This window comes from Syngnathus acus, unplaced genomic scaffold, assembly GCF_901709675.1.
Source record: "Syngnathus acus unplaced genomic scaffold, fSynAcu1.2, whole genome shotgun sequence".
Lineage (NCBI taxonomy): Eukaryota > Metazoa > Chordata > Actinopteri > Syngnathiformes > Syngnathidae > Syngnathus > Syngnathus acus.
Window position 1 is genome coordinate 1 of NW_023590195.1, and position 15,395 is coordinate 15,395.

General features: G+C 42.4%; 15 non-coding genes and 7 pseudogenes across 15 annotated transcripts; all 22 read left to right on the forward strand.

The window, feature by feature from the left end:
• The first annotated feature begins 842 nt into the window (after positions 1-842).
• On the forward strand, positions 843-961 carry LOC119118524. Its single transcript, XR_005096742.1, has one exon. It is a non-coding gene; the product is annotated as a 5S ribosomal RNA (ribosomal RNA).
• A 1,833-nt stretch (positions 962-2,794) lies between these two features.
• On the forward strand, positions 2,795-2,913 carry LOC119118558. The gene has a single exon (XR_005096761.1). It is a non-coding gene; the product is annotated as a 5S ribosomal RNA (ribosomal RNA).
• Positions 2,914-3,383: 470 nt separating this feature from the next.
• On the forward strand, positions 3,384-3,492 carry LOC119118534 (annotated as a pseudogene).
• Positions 3,493-3,960: 468 nt separating this feature from the next.
• Positions 3,961-4,069, forward strand: LOC119118544 (annotated as a pseudogene).
• Positions 4,070-4,536: 467 nt separating this feature from the next.
• On the forward strand, positions 4,537-4,655 carry LOC119118570. Its single transcript, XR_005096772.1, has one exon. It is a non-coding gene; the product is annotated as a 5S ribosomal RNA (ribosomal RNA).
• Positions 4,656-5,123: 468 nt separating this feature from the next.
• Positions 5,124-5,242, forward strand: LOC119118583. Its single transcript, XR_005096783.1, has one exon. It is a non-coding gene; the product is annotated as a 5S ribosomal RNA (ribosomal RNA).
• A 465-nt stretch (positions 5,243-5,707) lies between these two features.
• Positions 5,708-5,826, forward strand: LOC119118594. Its single transcript, XR_005096794.1, has one exon. It is a non-coding gene; the product is annotated as a 5S ribosomal RNA (ribosomal RNA).
• A 467-nt stretch (positions 5,827-6,293) lies between these two features.
• On the forward strand, positions 6,294-6,402 carry LOC119118545 (annotated as a pseudogene).
• Positions 6,403-6,870: 468 nt separating this feature from the next.
• On the forward strand, positions 6,871-6,989 carry LOC119118530. The gene has a single exon (XR_005096748.1). It is a non-coding gene; the product is annotated as a 5S ribosomal RNA (ribosomal RNA).
• A 467-nt stretch (positions 6,990-7,456) lies between these two features.
• LOC119118531 lies at positions 7,457-7,575 on the forward strand. Its single transcript, XR_005096749.1, has one exon. It is a non-coding gene; the product is annotated as a 5S ribosomal RNA (ribosomal RNA).
• Positions 7,576-8,042: 467 nt separating this feature from the next.
• On the forward strand, positions 8,043-8,161 carry LOC119118541. The gene has a single exon (XR_005096752.1). It is a non-coding gene; the product is annotated as a 5S ribosomal RNA (ribosomal RNA).
• Positions 8,162-8,629: 468 nt separating this feature from the next.
• On the forward strand, positions 8,630-8,748 carry LOC119118550. Its single transcript, XR_005096753.1, has one exon. It is a non-coding gene; the product is annotated as a 5S ribosomal RNA (ribosomal RNA).
• Positions 8,749-9,215: 467 nt separating this feature from the next.
• On the forward strand, positions 9,216-9,334 carry LOC119118532. Its single transcript, XR_005096750.1, has one exon. It is a non-coding gene; the product is annotated as a 5S ribosomal RNA (ribosomal RNA).
• Positions 9,335-9,802: 468 nt separating this feature from the next.
• On the forward strand, positions 9,803-9,911 carry LOC119118546 (annotated as a pseudogene).
• Positions 9,912-10,379: 468 nt separating this feature from the next.
• Positions 10,380-10,498, forward strand: LOC119118533. Its single transcript, XR_005096751.1, has one exon. It is a non-coding gene; the product is annotated as a 5S ribosomal RNA (ribosomal RNA).
• Positions 10,499-10,967: 469 nt separating this feature from the next.
• Positions 10,968-11,076, forward strand: LOC119118547 (annotated as a pseudogene).
• Positions 11,077-11,544: 468 nt separating this feature from the next.
• LOC119118529 lies at positions 11,545-11,663 on the forward strand. The gene has a single exon (XR_005096747.1). It is a non-coding gene; the product is annotated as a 5S ribosomal RNA (ribosomal RNA).
• A 468-nt stretch (positions 11,664-12,131) lies between these two features.
• Positions 12,132-12,250, forward strand: LOC119118551. The gene has a single exon (XR_005096754.1). It is a non-coding gene; the product is annotated as a 5S ribosomal RNA (ribosomal RNA).
• A 471-nt stretch (positions 12,251-12,721) lies between these two features.
• LOC119118552 lies at positions 12,722-12,840 on the forward strand. Its single transcript, XR_005096755.1, has one exon. It is a non-coding gene; the product is annotated as a 5S ribosomal RNA (ribosomal RNA).
• A 468-nt stretch (positions 12,841-13,308) lies between these two features.
• Positions 13,309-13,417, forward strand: LOC119118535 (annotated as a pseudogene).
• Positions 13,418-13,883: 466 nt separating this feature from the next.
• On the forward strand, positions 13,884-14,002 carry LOC119118553. The gene has a single exon (XR_005096756.1). It is a non-coding gene; the product is annotated as a 5S ribosomal RNA (ribosomal RNA).
• A 466-nt stretch (positions 14,003-14,468) lies between these two features.
• LOC119118536 lies at positions 14,469-14,577 on the forward strand (annotated as a pseudogene).
• The last annotated feature ends 818 nt before the right edge of the window (positions 14,578-15,395 follow it).

The window sequence follows — 15,395 nt, forward strand, 5'->3', positions numbered from 1 at the left end:
CAATGCTCTCGTATCAAACGCTTGCTCGATCACCTGCTCGTTTGCTGTCACAATGTACCCTACACAAATCCGAAACATTTGTTGCGGCTCCGAGTCACGACGAGGGGCAAGTTTTGGTTTCCAAGGGTGTTTTTATTCCTCTTCAACGTCTCTCCCATACAGAGCCGCCTTTTTCACATGTCCGCACGTCACTTTCCTCTCTTTTCATCTGATCGCGGTGGTGCCTTTATGGGCAGTCGGAGAAATCAACGCCAACAAAAAAAATACATCCAGCCTAGTTAAGACCATACCAAAGACTATAAAAATGGGACCCATTGCCTCCCTGCGTGTGTGACGATCATTGGGACTTTAAAAAAAAAAAAAAAAAGAAAATTAAAAAAAAATTAAAAAAATTGGGTGCGTATTATACATGGGTACAGGCTTTTTTCCAGCATCAACATGCCATTGTTAGGGTGCGTATTATACATGGGGGCGTATTATACACGGAAAAAAACGGTATATTGTGTGGCGTCATCCATAGCATTGTAGTTCACGTCTTTTACCGCTAGAGAGCAGACTATGTACAGTGAATAAAGAGGCTGGCTCCCTGTGAACTCAAAGCAGCAGTCTTTATCCGTAAAAAAAAAAAAAAAAAAACCACATTGCACTTCCATGTAGGGTTTTTCCACTTTTCATGACATTTACTTTGATACAGCAAAATGCAGGTCGCAATGGCAAATTTGTGCTACCACATAAAAAGCTGTCAATAACTTTTCATGATAGCCATGTTTCCATGAAACGCCAAGTCTTGGTTTTCAGGGGCGATTGTATCTATAAAATGCATTATTTTGCACTCAACCATGGCTTACGGCCATACTACCCTGAGAACGCCCGATCTCGTCCGATCTCGGAAGCTAAGCAGGGTCGGGCCTGGTTAGTACTTGGATGGGAGACCGCCTGGGAATACCAGGTGCTGTAAGCTTTTTTTTTTCTTTTTCCACTTCAATTGTTAAAGCAAATTTTGACAACACCCATTACGTATGGCATTCGGAAACTGCAAGCCGAGTTTTAACTCCGACATTGACACTATACCCGAGTTTCAAATCTATATTGTGTGGCGTCATCCATAGCATTGTAGTTCACGTCTTTTACCGCTAGAGAGCAGACTATGTACAGTGAATGATGAAGTGCTTCGAAAGGCTGCTCAAAGATCACATCGTCTCCAGACTCCCCCAACATTCGATCCGTTCCAGTTTGCCTACCGGCAGAACCGCTCCACTGAGGATGCCATCTCCTCCGTTCTTCACCTGAGCCTGGCTCACCTGGAGGAGAGGAACACCCACGTGCGGTTGCTGTTCCTGGACTTCAGCTCAGCGTTTAACACCATCATTCCACAACATCTGGTGGAAAAACTGGAACACCTGGGCTTCAGCACCCCCCTTCGGAACTGGCTGCTAGACTTCCTCACCAACAGACCTCAGTCAGTCCGGGTCGGACAGAACACCTCAGATGTCATCACCCTCAGCACAGGCTCCCCTCAGGGCTGCGTCCTGAGCCCCCTGCTGTTCACCCTGATGACACACGACTGCGCCCCCAGGTTCACCACCAATCACATCGTGAAGTTTGCAGACGACACAACGGTGGTGGGCCTCATCAGGGACAACAACGACCTGGACTACAGAGAGGAGGTGGAGCAGTTGGTGGGCTGGTGCAGAGAAAACAGCCTGATCCTGAATGTGGAGAAGACGAAGGAGATCATCGTCGACTTCAGGAAGAACCAGCCTCACCACGCTCCACTGATCATCAACAGCTCAGCTGTGGAGGTGGTCAGCAGCACTAAATTCCTGGGAGTCCACATCACAGACGACCTCACCTGGACTGTGAACACCACAACACTGGTCAAGAGGGCACAGAAGCGCTTGTACTTCCTGCGGAGGATGAGGAGAGCCCACCTGCCCCCACCCATCATGAGGACGTTCTACCGAAGCACCATAGAGAGCATTCTGACAAGCTGTCTCTCGGTGTGGTGTGGAGGTTGCTGCGCCTCCGATTGGAAGAACCTGAGGAGAGTGGTGAGGACAGCAGAGAGGATCATCGGGGCTCCTCTTCCCTCCATTCAGGACTTGTCATCCCAGCGCTGCGTGTCCCGAGCCCGAAATATTATCAGTGACCCATCACACCCCCACCATGGACTGTTCTCCCTGCTGCCCTCTGGGAAGAGGTTTCGCAGCATCCGCTGCAGGTCCACCAGGTTCTGCAATAGTTTTTTCCCTGCTGTCGTCAGACTGTTGAACATTTAAACGTAGCATTCCTCTGCACACTTGTAAATACTGCTTTTGTCTCCTGCACTGTTCACATACTTTATCACTGCTGCACTTTGTACTTTATAATTATCTTATTTCATTTTTTATATAGAATGTCACTTTTTTTTTTAACCAGCCGAAATACCTCTACATTGTTGAAAGCCGTATGCAACGAAATTTCGTTTTGTACACCTAGTGTTGACAAAATGACAATAAAGTTCTGTCTAAGTCTAAGTCTAAGAATAAAGAGGCTGGCTCCCTGTGAACTCAAAGCAGCAGTCTTTATCCGTAAAAAAAAAAAAAAAAACACATTGCACTTCCATGTAGGGTTTTTCCACTTTTCATGACATTTACTTTGATACAGCAAAATGCAGGTCGCAATGGCAAATTTGTGCTACCACATAAAAAGCTGTCAATAACTTTTCATGATAGCCATGTTTCCACGAAACGCCAAGTCTTGGTTTTCAGGGGCGATTGTATCTATAAAATGCATTATTTTGCACTCAACCATGGCTTACGGCCATACTACCCTGAGAACGCCCGATCTCGTCCGATCTCGGAAGCTAAGCAGGGTCGGGCCTGGTTAGTACTTGGATGGGAGACCGCCTGGGAATACCAGGTGCTGTAAGCTTTTTTTTTTTTTTTTTTTCCACTTCAATTGTTAAAGCAAATTTTGACAACACCCATTACGTATGGCATTCGGAAACTGAAAGCCGAGTTTTAACTCCGACATTGAAACTATACCCGAGTTTCAAATCTATATTGTGTGGCGTCATCCATAGCATTGTAGTTCACCTCTTTTACCGCTAGAGAGCAGACTATGTACAGTGAATAAAGAGGCTGGCTCCCTGTGAACTCAAAGCAGCAGTCTTTATCCGTAAAAAAAAAAAAAAAAACACATTGCACTTCCATGTAGGGTTTTTCCACTTTTCATGACATTTACTTTGATACAGCAAAATGCAGGTCGCAATGGCAAATTTGTGCTACCACATAAAAAGCTGTCAATAACTTTTCATGATAGCCATGTTTCCATGAAACGCCAAGTCTTGGTTTTCAGGGGCGATTGTATCTATAAAATGCATTATTTTGCACTCAACCATGGCTTACGGCCATACTACCCTGAGAACGCCCGATCTCGGAAGCTAAGCAGGGTCGGGCCTGGTTAGTACTTGGATGGGAGACCGCCTGGGAATACCAGGTGCTGTAAGCTTTTTTTTTCTTTTTCCACTTCAATTGTTAAAGCAAATTTTGACAACACCCATTACGTATGGCATTCGGAAACTGCAAGCCGAGTTTTAACTCCGACATTGAAACTATACCCGAGTTTCAAATCTATATTGTGTGGCGTCATCCATAGCATTGTAGTTCACGTCTTTTACCGCTAGAGAGCAGACTATGTACAGTGAATAAAGAGGCTGGCTCCCTGTGAACTCAAAGCTGCAGTCTTTATCCGTAAAAAAAAAAAAAAAAAAACACATTGCACTTCCATGTAGGGTTTTTCCACTTTTCATGACATTTACTTTGATACAGCAAAATGCAGGTCGCAATGGCAAATTTGTGCTACCACATAAAAAGCTGTCAATAACTTTTCATGATAGCCATGTTTCCATGAAACGCCAAGTCTTGGTTTTCAGGGGCGATTGTATCTATAAAATGCATTATTTTGCACTCAACCATGGCTTACGGCCATACTACCCTGAGAACGTCCGATCTCGGAAGCTAAGCAGGGTCGGGCCTGGTTAGTACTTGGATGGGAGACCGCCTGGGAATACCAGGTGCTGTAAGCTTTTTTTTTCTTTTTCCACTTCAATTGTTAAAGCAAATTTTGACAACACCCATTACGTATGGCATTCGGAAACTGCAAGCCGAGTTTTAACTCCGACATTGAAACTATACCCGAGTTTCAAATCTATATTGTGTGGCGTCATCCATAGCATTGTAGTTCACGTCTTTTACCGCTAGAGAGCAGACTATGTACAGTGAATAAAGAGGCTGGCTCCCTGTGAACTCAAAGCAGCAGTCTTTATCCGTAAAAAAAAAAAAAAAAAACACATTGCACTTCCATGTAGGGTTTTTCCACTTTTCATGACATTTACTTTGATACAGCAAAATGCAGGTCGCAATGGCAAATTTGTGCTACCACATAAAAAGCTGTCAATAACTTTTCATGATAGCCATGTTTCCATGAAACGCCAAGTCTTGGTTTTCAGGGGCGATTGTATCTATAAAATGCATTATTTTGCACTCAACCATGGCTTACGGCCATACTACCCTGAGAACGCCCGATCTCGTCCGATCTCGGAAGCTAAGCAGGGTCGGGCCTGGTTAGTACTTGGATGGGAGACCGCCTGGGAATACCAGGTGCTGTAAGCTTTTTTTTTCTTTTTCCACTTCAATTGTTAAAGCAAATTTTGACAACACCCATTACGTATGGCATTCGGAAACTGCAAGCCGAGTTTTAACTCCGACATTGACACTATACCCGAGTTTCAAATCTATATTGTGTGGCGTCATCCATAGCATTGTAGTTCACGTCTTTTACCGCTAGAGAGCAGACTATGTACAGTGAATAAAGAGGCTGGCTCCCTGTGAACTCAAAGCAGCAGTCTTTATCAGTAAAAAAACAAAAAACAAAACACATTGCACTTCCATGTAGGGTTTTTCCACTTTTCATGACATTTACTTTGATACAGCAAAATGCAGGTCGCAATGGCAAATTTGTGCTACCACATAAAAAGCTATCAATAACTTTTCATGATAGCCATGTTTCCATGAAACGCCAAGTCTTGGTTTTCAGGGGCGATTGTTTCTATAAAATGCATGATTTTGTGATTACCCATGGCTTACGGCCATACTACCCTGAGAACGCCCGATCTCGTCCGATCTCGGAAGCTAAGCAGGGTCGGGCCTGGTTAGTACTTGGATGGGAGACCGCCTGGGAATACCAGGTGCTGTAAGCTTTTTTTTTCTTTTTCCACTTCAATTGTTAAAGCAAATTTTGACAACACCCATTACGTATGGCATTCGGAAACTGCAAGCCGAGTTTTAACTCCGACATTGAAACTATACCCGAGTTTCAAATCTATATTGTGTGGCGTCATCCATAGCATTGTAGTTCACGTCTTTTACCGCTAGAGAGCAGACTATGTACAGTGAATAAAGAGGCTGGCTCCCTGTGAACTCAAAGCAGCAGTCTTTATCCGTAAAAAAAAAAAAAAAAAACATTGCACTTCCATGTAGGGTTTTTCCACTTTTCATGACATTTACTTTGATACAGCAAAATGCAGGTCGCAATGGCAAATTTGTGCTACCACATAAAAAGCTGTCAATAACTTTTCATGATAGCCATGTTTCCATGAAACGCCAAGTCTTGGTTTTCAGGGGCGATTGTATCTATAAAATGCATTATTTTGCACTCAACCATGGCTTACGGCCATACTACCCTGAGAACGCCCGATCTCGTCCGATCTCGGAAGCTAAGCAGGGTCGGGCCTGGTTAGTACTTGGATGGGAGACCGCCTGGGAATACCAGGTGCTGTAAGCTTTTTTTTTCTTTTTCCACTTCAATTGTTAAAGCAAATTTTGACAACACCCATTACGTATGGCATTCGGAAACTGCAAGCCGAGTTTTAACTCCGACATTGAAACTATACCCGAGTTTCAAATCTATATTGTGTGGCGTCATCCATAGCATTGTAGTTCACGTCTTTTACCGCTAGAGAGCAGACTATGTACAGTGAATAAAGAGGCTGGCTCCCTGTGAACTCAAGGCAGCAGTCTTTATCCGTAAAAAAAAAAAAAAAAAAAACATTGCACTTCCATGTAGGGTTTTTCCACTTTTCATGACATTTACTTTGATACAGCAAAATGCAGGTCGCAATGGCAAATTTGTGCTACCACATAAAAAGCTGTCAATAACTTTTCATGATAGCCATGTTTCCATGAAACGCCAAGTCTTGGTTTTCAGGGGCGATTGTATCTATAAAATGCATTATTTTGCGCTCAACTGTGGCTTACGGCCATACTACCCTGAGAACGTCCGATCTCGGAAGCTAAGCAGGGTCGGGCCTGGTTAGTACTTGGATGGGAGACCGCCTGGGAATACCAGGTGCTGTAAGCTTTTTTTTTTCTTTTTCCACTTCAATTGTTAAAGCAAATTTTGACAACACCCATTACGTATGGCATTCGGAAACTGCAAGCCGAGTTTTAACTCCGACATTGAAACTATACCCGAGTTTAAAATCTATATTGTGTGGCGTCATCCATAGCATTGTAGTTCACGTCTTTTACCGCTAGAGAGCAGACTATGTACAGTGAATAAAGAGGCTGGCTCCCTGTGAACTCAAAGCAGCAGTCTTTATCCGTAAAAAAAAAAAAAAAAAACACATTGCACTTCCATGTAGGGTTTTTCCACTTTTCATGACATTTACTTTGATACAGCAAAATGCAGGTCGCAATGGCAAATTTGTGCTACCACATAAAAAGCTGTCAATAACTTTTCATGATAGCCATGTTTCCATGAAACGCCAAGTCTTGGTTTTCAGGGGCGATTGTATCTATAAAATGCATTATTTTGCGCTCAACCATGGCTTACGGCCATACTACCCTGAGAACGCCCGATCTCGTCCGATCTCGGAAGCTAAGCAGGGTCGGGCCTGGTTAGTACTTGGATGGGAGACCGCCTGGGAATACCAGGTGCTGTAAGCTTTTTTTTTCTTTTTCCACTTCAATTGTTAAAGCAAATTTTGACAACACCCATTACGTATGGCATTCGGAAACTGCAAGCCGAGTTTTAACTCCGACATTGAAACTATACCCGAGTTTCAAATCTATATTGTGTGGCGTCATCCATAGCATTGTAGTTCACGTCTTTTACCGCTAGAGAGCAGACTATGTACAGTGAATAAAGAGGCTGGCTCCCTGTGAACTCAAGGCAGCAGTCTTTATCCGTAAAAAAAAAAAAAAAAAAAACATTGCACTTCCATGTAGGGTTTTTCCACTTTTCATGACATTTACTTTGATACAGCAAAATGCAGGTCGCAATGGCAAATTTGTGCTACCACATAAAAAGCTGTCAATAACTTTTCATGATAGCCATGTTTCCATGAAACGCCAAGTCTTGGTTTTCAGGGGCGATTGTATCTATAAAATGCATTATTTTGCGCTCAACTATGGCTTACGGCCATACTACCCTGAGAACGCCCGATCTCGTCCGATCTCGGAAGCTAAGCAGGGTCGGGCCTGGTTAGTACTTGGATGGGAGACCGCCTAGGAATACCAGGTGCTGTAAGCTTTTTTTTTCTTTTTCCACTTCAATTGTTAAAGCAAATTTTGACAACACCCATTACGTATGGCATTCGGAAACTGCAAGCCGAGTTTTAACTCCGACATTGAAACTATACCCGAGTTTCAAATCTATATTGTGTGGCGTCATCCATAGCATTGTAGTTCACGTCTTTTACCGCTAGAGAGCAGACTATGTACAGTGAATAAAGAGGCTGGCTCCCTGTGAACTCAAAGCAGCAGTCTTTATCCGTAAAAAAAAAAAAAAAAAACACATTGCACTTCCATGTAGGGTTTTTCCACTTTTCATGACATTTACTTTGATACAGCAAAATGCAGGTCGCAATGGCAAATTTGTGCTACCACATAAAAAGCTGTCAATAACTTTTCATGATAGCCATGTTTCCATGAAACGCCAAGTCTTGGTTTTCAGGGGCGATTGTATCTATAAAATGCATTATTTTGCGCTCAACCATGGCTTACGGCCATACTACCCTGAGAACGCCCGATCTCGTCCGATCTCGGAAGCTAAGCAGGGTCGGGCCTGGTTAGTACTTGGATGGGAGACCGCCTGGGAATACCAGGTGCTGTAAGCTTTTTTTTTCTTTTTCCACTTCAATTGTTAAAGCAAATTTTGACAACACCCATTACGTATGGCATTCGGAAACTGCAAGCCGAGTTTTAACTCCGACATTGAAACTATACCCGAGTTTCAAATCTATATTGTGTGGCGTCATCCATAGCATTGTAGTTCACGTCTTTTACCGCTAGAGAGCAGACTATGTACAGTGAATAAAGAGGCTGGCTCCCTGTGAACTCAAAGCAGCAGTCTTTATCAGTAAAAAAACAAAAAACAAAACACATTGCACTTCCATGTAGGGTTTTTCCACTTTTCATGACATTTACTTTGATACAGCAAAATGCAGGTCGCAATGGCAAATTTGTGCTACCACATAAAAAGCTATCAATAACTTTTCATGATAGCCATGTTTCCATGAAACGCCAAGTCTTGGTTTTCAGGGGCGATTGTTTCTATAAAATGCATTATTTTGCACTCAACCATGGCTTACGGCCATACTACCCTGAGAACGCCCGATCTCGTCCGATCTCGGAAGCTAAGCAGGGTCGGGCCTGGTTAGTACTTGGATGGGAGACCGCCTGGGAATACCAGGTGCTGTAAGCTTTTTTTTTCTTTTTCCACTTCAATTGTTAAAGCAAATTTTGACAACACCCATTACGTATGGCATTCGGAAACTGCAAGCCGAGTTTTAACTCCGACATTGAAACTATACCCGAGTTTCAAATCTATATTGTGTGGCGTCATCCATAGCATTGTAGTTCACGTCTTTTACCGCTAGAGAGCAGACTATGTACAGTGAATAAAGAGGCTGGCTCCCTGTGAACTCAAAGCAGCAGTCTTTATCCGTAAAAAAAAAAAAAAAAAACACATTGCACTTCCATGTAGGGTTTTTCCACTTTTCATGACATTTACTTTGATACAGCAAAATGCAGGTCGCAATGGCAAATTTGTGCTACCACATAAAAAGCTGTCAATAACTTTTCATGATAGCCATGTTTCCATGAAACGCCAAGTCTTGGTTTTCAGGGGCGATTGTATCTATAAAATGCATTATTTTGCGCTCAACCATAGCTTACGGCCATACTACCCTGAGAACGCCCGATCTCGTCCGATCTCGGAAGCTAAGCAGGGTCGGGCCTGGTTAGTACTTGGATGGGAGACCGCCTGGGAATACCAGGTGCTGTACGCTTTTTTTTTCTTTTTCCACTTCAATTGTTAAAGCAAATTTTGACAACACCCATTACGTATGGCATTCGGAAACTGCAAGCCGAGTTTTAACTCCGACATTGAAACTATACCCGAGTTTCAAATCTATATTGTGTGGCGTCATCCATAGCATTGTAGTTCACGTCTTTTACCGCTAGAGAGCAGACTATGTACAGTGAATAAAGAGGCTGGCTCCCTGTGAACTCAAAGCAGCAGTCTTTATCCGTAAAAAAAAAAGAAAAAAAACACATTGCACTTCCATGTAGGGTTTTTCCACTTTTCATGACATTTACTTTGATACAGCAAAATGCAGGTCGCAATGGCAAATTTGTGCTACCACATAAAAAGCTGTCAATAACTTTTCATGATAGCCATGTTTCCATGAAACGCCAAGTCTTGGTTTTCAGGGGCGATTGTATCTATAAATTGCATTATTTTGCACTCAACCATGGCTTACGGCCATACTACCCTGAGAACGTCCGATCTCGGAAGCTAAGCAGGGTCGGGCCTGGTTAGTACTTGGATGGGAGACCGCCTGGGAATACCAGGTGCTGTAAGCTTTTTTTTTCTTTTTCCACTTCAATTGTTAAAGCAAATTTTGACAACACCCATTACGTATGGCATTCGGAAACTGCAAGCCGAGTTTTAACTCCGACATTGACACTATACCCGAGTTTCAAATCTATATTGTGTGGCGTCATCCATAGCATTGTAGTTCACGTCTTTTACCGCTAGAGAGCAGACTATGTACAGTGAATAAAGAGGCTGGCTCCCTGTGAACTCAAAGCAGCAGTCTTTATCAGTAAAAAAACAAAAAACAAAACACATTGCACTTCCATGTAGGGTTTTTCCACTTTTCATGACATTTACTTTGATACAGCAAAATGCAGGTCGCAATGGCAAATTTGTGCTACCACATAAAAAGCTATCAATAACTTTTCATGATAGCCATGTTTCCATGAAACGCCAAGTCTTGGTTTTCAGGGGCGATTGTTTCTATAAAATGCATGATTTTGTGATTACCCATGGCTTACGGCCATACTACCCTGAGAACGCCCGATCTCGTCCGATCTCGGAAGCTAAGCAGGGTCGGGCCTGGTTAGTACTTGGATGGGAGACCGCCTGGGAATACCAGGTGCTGTACGCTTTTTTTTTTCTTTTTCCACTTCAATTGTTAAAGCAAATTTTGACAACAGCCATTACGTATGGCATTCGGAAACTGCAAGCCGAGTTTTAACTCCGACATTGAAACTATACCCGAGTTTCAAATCTATATTGTGTGGCGTCATCCATAGCATTGTAGTTCACGTCTTTTACCGCTAGAGAGCAGACTATGTACAGTGAATAAAGAGGCTGGCTCCCTGTGAACTCAAAGCAGCAGTCTTTATCCGTAAAAAAAAAAGAAAAAAAACACATTGCACTTCCATGTAGGGTTTTTCCACTTTTCATGACATTTACTTTGATACAGCAAAATGCAGGTCGCAATGGCAAATTTGTGCTACCACATAAAAAGCTGTCAATAACTTTTCATGATAGCCATGTTTCCATGAAACGCCAAGTCTTGGTTTTCAGGGGCGATTGTATCTATAAATTGCATTATTTTGCACTCAACCATGGCTTACGGCCATACTACCCTGAGAACGTCCGATCTCGGAAGCTAAGCAGGGTCGGGCCTGGTTAGTACTTGGATGGGAGACCGCCTGGGAATACCAGGTGCTGTAAGCTTTTTTTTTCTTTTTCCACTTCAATTGTTAAAGCAAATTTTGACAACACCCATTACGTATGGCATTCGGAAACTGCAAGCCGAGTTTTAACTCCGACATTGACACTATACCCGAGTTTCAAATCTATATTGTGTGGCGTCATCCATAGCATTGTAGTTCACGTCTTTTACCGCTAGAGAGCAGACTATGTACAGTGAATAAAGAGGCTGGCTCCCTGTGAACTCAAAGCAGCAGTCTTTATCAGTAAAAAAACAAAAAACAAAACACATTGCACTTCCATGTAGGGTTTTTCCACTTTTCATGACATTTACTTTGATACAGCAAAATGCAGGTCGCAATGGCAAATTTGTGCTACCACATAAAAAGCTATCAATAACTTTTCATGATAGCCATGTTTCCATGAAACGCCAAGTCTTGGTTTTCAGGGGCGATTGTTTCTATAAAATGCATGATTTTGTGATTACCCATGGCTTACGGCCATACTACCCTGAGAACGCCCGATCTCGTCCGATCTCGGAAGCTAAGCAGGGTCGGACCTGGTTAGTACTTGGATGGGAGACCGCCTGGGAATACCAGGTGCTGTAAGCTTTTTTTTTTCTTTTTCCACTTCAATTGTTAAAGCAAATTTTGACAACACCCATTACGTATGGCATTCGGAAACTGCAAGCCGAGTTTTAACTCCGACATTGAAACTATACCCGAGTTTCAAATCTATATTGTGTGGCGTCATCCATAGCATTGTAGTTCACGTCTTTTACCGCTAGAGAGCAGACTATGTACAGTGAATAAAGAGGCTGGCTCCCTGTGAACTCAAAGCAGCAGTCTTTATCCGTAAAAAAAAAAAAAAAAACCACATTGCACTTCCATGTAGGGTTTTTCCACTTTTCATGACATTTACTTTGATACAGCAAAATGCAGGTCGCAATGGCAAATTTGTGCTACCACATAAAAAGCTGTCAATAACTTTTCATGATAGCCATGTTTCCATGAAACGCCAAGTCTTGGTTTTCAGGGGCGATTGTATCTATAAAATGCATTATTTTGCACTCAACCATGGCTTACGGCCATACTACCCTGAGAACGCCCGATCTCGTCCGATCTCGGAAGCTAAGCAGGGTCGGGCCTGGTTAGTACTTGGATGGGAGACCGCCTGGGAATACCAGGTGCTGTAAGCTTTTTTTTTTTTTTTTTCCACTTCAATTGTTAAAGCAAATTTTGACAACACCCATTACGTATGGCATTCGGAAACTGGCAAGCCGAGTTTTAACTCCGACATTGACACTATACCCGAGTTTCAAATCTATATTGTGTGGCGTCATCCATAGCATTGTAGTTCACGTCTTTTACCGCTAGAGAGCAGACTATGTACAGTGAATAAAGAGGCTGGCTCCCTGTGAACTCAAAGCAGCAGTCTTTATCCGTAAAAAAAAAAAAAAAAAACCACATTGCACTTCCATGTAGGGTTTTTCCACTTTTCATGACATTTACTTTGATACAGCAAAATGCAGGTCGCAATGGCAAATTTGTGCTACCACATAAAAAGCTGTCAATAACTTTTCATGATAGCCATGTTTCCATGAAACGCCAAGTCTTGGTTTTCAGGGGCGATTGTATCTATAAAATGCATTATTTTGCACTCAACCATGGCTTACGGCCATACTACCCTGAGAACGCCCGATCTCGTCCGATCTCGGAAGCTAAGCAGGGTCGGGCCTGGTTAGTACTTGGATGGGAGACCGCCTGGGAATACCAGGTGCTGTAAGCTTTTTTTTTCTTTTTCCACTTCAATTGTTAAAGCAAATTTTGACAACACCCATTACGTATGGCATTCGGAAACTGCAAGCCGAGTTTTAACTCCGACATTGACACTATACCCGAGTTTCAAATCTATATTGTGTGGCGTCATCCATAGCATTGTAGTTCACGTCTTTTACCGCTAGAGAGCAGACTATGTACAGTGAATAAAGAGGCTGGCTCCCTGTGAACTCAAAGCAGCAGTCTTTATCAGTAAAAAAACAAAAAACAAAACACATTGCACTTCCATGTAGGGTTTTTCCACTTTTCATGACATTTACTTTGATACAGCAAAATGCAGGTCGCAATGGCAAATTTGTGCTACCACATAAAAAGCTATCAATAACTTTTCATGATAGCCATGTTTCCATGAAACGCCAAGTCTTGGTTTTCAGGGGCGATTGTTTCTATAAAATGCATGATTTTGTGATTACCCATGGCTTACGGCCATACTACCCTGAGAACGCCCGATCTCGGAAGCTAAGCAGGGTCGGGCCTGGTTAGTACTTGGATGGGAGACCGCCTGGGAATACCAGGTGCTGTAAGCTTTTTTTTTATTTTTCCACTTCAATTGTTAAAGCAAATTTTGACAACACCCATTACGTATGGCATTCGGAAACTGCAAGCCGAGTTTTAACTCCGACATTGAAACTATACCCGAGTTTCAAATCTATATTGTGTGGCGTCATCCATAGCATTGTAGTTCACGTCTTTTACCGCTAGAGAGCAGACTATGTACAGTGAATAAAGAGGCTGGCTCCCTGTGAACTCAAAGCAGCAGTCTTTATCCGTAAAAAAAAAAAAAAAAACACATTGCACTTCCATGTAGGGTTTTTCCACTTTTCATGACATTTACTTTGATACAGCAAAATGCAGGTCGCAATGGCAAATTTGTGCTACCACATAAAAAGCTGTCAATAACTTTTCATGATAGCCATGTTTCCATGAAACGCCAAGTCTTGGTTTTCAGGGGCGATTGTATCTATAAAATGCATTATTTTGCGCTCAACCATGGCTTACGGCCATACTACCCTGAGAACGCCCGATCTCGTCCGATCTCGGAAGCTAAGCAGGGTCGGGCCTGGTTAGTACTTGGATGGGAGACCGCCTGGGAATACCAGGTGCTGTAAGCTTTTTTTTTCTTTTTCCACTTCAATTGTTAAAGCAAATTTTGACAACACCCATTACGTATGGCATTCGGAAACTGCAAGCCGAGTTTTAACTCCGACATTGAAACTATACCCGAGTTTCAAATCTATATTGTGTGGCGTCATCCATAGCATTGTAGTTCACGTCTTTTACCGCTAGAGAGCAGACTATGTACAGTGAATAAAGAGGCTGGCTCCCTGTGAACTCAAAGCAGCAGTCTTTATCCGTAAAAAAAAAAAAAAAAACACATTGCACTTCCATGTAGGGTTTTTCCACTTTTCATGACATTTACTTTGATACAGCAAAATGCAGGTCGCAATGGCAAATTTGTGCTACCACATAAAAAGCTGTCAATAACTTTTCATGATAGCCATGTTTCCATGAAACGCCAAGTCTTGGTTTTCAGGGGCGATTGTATCTATAAAATGCATTATTTTGCACTCAACCATGGCTTACGGCCATACTACCCTGAGAACGCCCGATCTCGGAAGCTAAGCAGGGTCGGGCCTGGTTAGTACTTGGATGGGAGACCGCCTGGGAATACCAGGTGCTGTAAGCTTTTTTTTTCTTTTTCCACTTCAATTGTTAAAGCAAATTTTGACAACACCCATTACGTATGGCATTCGGAAACTGCAAGCCGAGTTTTAACTCCGACATTGACACTATACCCGAGTTTCAAATCTACCGTTTTTTTCCGTGTATAATACGCAAAATTTAACTAATTTATTGTCCTAAAATCTGGGGTGCGCATTATACATGGGTACAATTTGTTTTTTTTTTTTTTTTTTTTTTAATTAAATTTTTTTTTTTTTTTTTTTTTTTTTTTTTTTAAGAAAATCATGGTACTGGTACGAGTATTGATTTATGTATTGTTCTCTTCTTGTCATGTTGTGAAAGAATGTGGGTTGAATAAATACCGAAAGAACGTGTGTTTGTACTGTGCTCTGGTAATTTCGTCAAAGAAGGGATAATAGTCCTCTTCTCTTCTTGACTGACAATGAATGTGATAGTTTAATACAATCAGCAAATAACAAAATGCGTATTATAGGTAATATTTTATTTCACAACACTTTGCCTTGTTCCTTTCGTCTCTGCTGTTCACTTCAAACACGCTCCATACGAACGCAATGCTCTCGTATCAAACGCTTGCTCGATCACCTGCTCGTTTGCTGTCACAATGTACCCTACACAAATCCGAAACATTTGTTGCGGCTCCGAGTCACGACGAGGGGCAAGTTTTGGTTTCCAAGGGTGTTTTTATTCCTCTTCAACGTCTCTCCCATACAGAGCCGCCTTTTTCACATGTCCGCACGTCACTTTCCTCTCTTTTCATCTGATCGCGGTGGTGCCTTTATGGGCAGTCGGAGAAATCAACGC